This window comes from Phascolarctos cinereus, unplaced genomic scaffold (genome assembly GCF_003287225.1).
Source record: "Phascolarctos cinereus isolate Bilbo 61053 unplaced genomic scaffold, phaCin_HiC Scaffold_3;HRSCAF=262, whole genome shotgun sequence".
NCBI lineage: Eukaryota > Metazoa > Chordata > Mammalia > Diprotodontia > Phascolarctidae > Phascolarctos > Phascolarctos cinereus.
In genome coordinates this window covers 156,249,423-156,250,167 of record NW_027555736.1, presented here as the reverse complement: position 1 = coordinate 156,250,167, position 745 = coordinate 156,249,423, and the positions used below count along the sequence as shown (strand labels likewise).

Here is a 745-nt window from a genome sequence, read left to right as displayed (position 1 = left end):
AACCAGTTTTCTAGAAATTGTTCCTACTTGCTTTTTTTCTTTGTATTGATACGCTAAACAGTTAAGAAAATCTGGACACATTTCATCTAGAAACAATGTCCTGGAGAGAAGTGGCATATGTCTCCATCTTCTCTTTGAGTGAGTGTGTGGTTTGGGCACATTATCCCACACATGCCTTGTGTTTGATACTACGGCTTTGTCCAAAGAAAGAGAAAAACTTACCGCTGGCTGATGGTACAGTTGCTGAATTTCTGTCAGCATGATAACTTTTTGCCCTCCTGGATTTCTGTGGAATCATGACCTAATCAAAAACAAATAGGGATTAGAGCTGTAATTTCACTGGAATAGGGAACTCCCTATATCAATGCAATTTATAGGGCTTGGGGTCCTGAGAGAGAAGGTAACTTACCCAGAGTGACGCAGCTAGTTTGTATCAGAGGCAAGACTTTAACCCAGGTCCTCCTGTCCACAAGCCAGCTCTCTATCCACTGTGGTAGAGCTTGCTATTTCTAGCACAAAAACAGTGCTTACCCTGAAGGACATTTTGTAATTTCCTGTTTTTGCTCTCAGACATAGAGTGGTAGACCTGCCTGCCCTGGAATTGAGGTAAGTACTTGAAGAAAGGGGAAATGGCCATCCTGCCTCTCTAGTCTTTGCTCAAGCCTCACTCTGGTCTCTCTTTATTAAATGGTCTTCGTGAGACTTTCCATCAACCTTTTAGACTAGGCTCCAGTCACTCCATAAG

At 42.6% G+C, this 745-nt stretch overlaps 1 long non-coding RNA gene across 1 annotated transcript in view; it reads right to left on the bottom strand.

Moving 5' to 3' along the window:
• LOC110205240 (uncharacterized) overlaps positions 1-521 on the bottom strand; it is a 2,683-nt gene extending 2,162 nt beyond the window's left edge. Inside the window, exons 1-2 of the long non-coding RNA XR_002323535.2 lie at positions 410-521; positions 1-301 (exon numbers count right to left, since the gene is read on the bottom strand). The exon at positions 1-301 is cut by the window's left edge and continues 2,162 nt beyond it. This is a non-coding gene — a long non-coding RNA (uncharacterized LOC110205240). The remainder of the gene's footprint in view (positions 302-409) is intronic.
• Between the last annotated feature and the right edge of the window lie 224 nt (positions 522-745).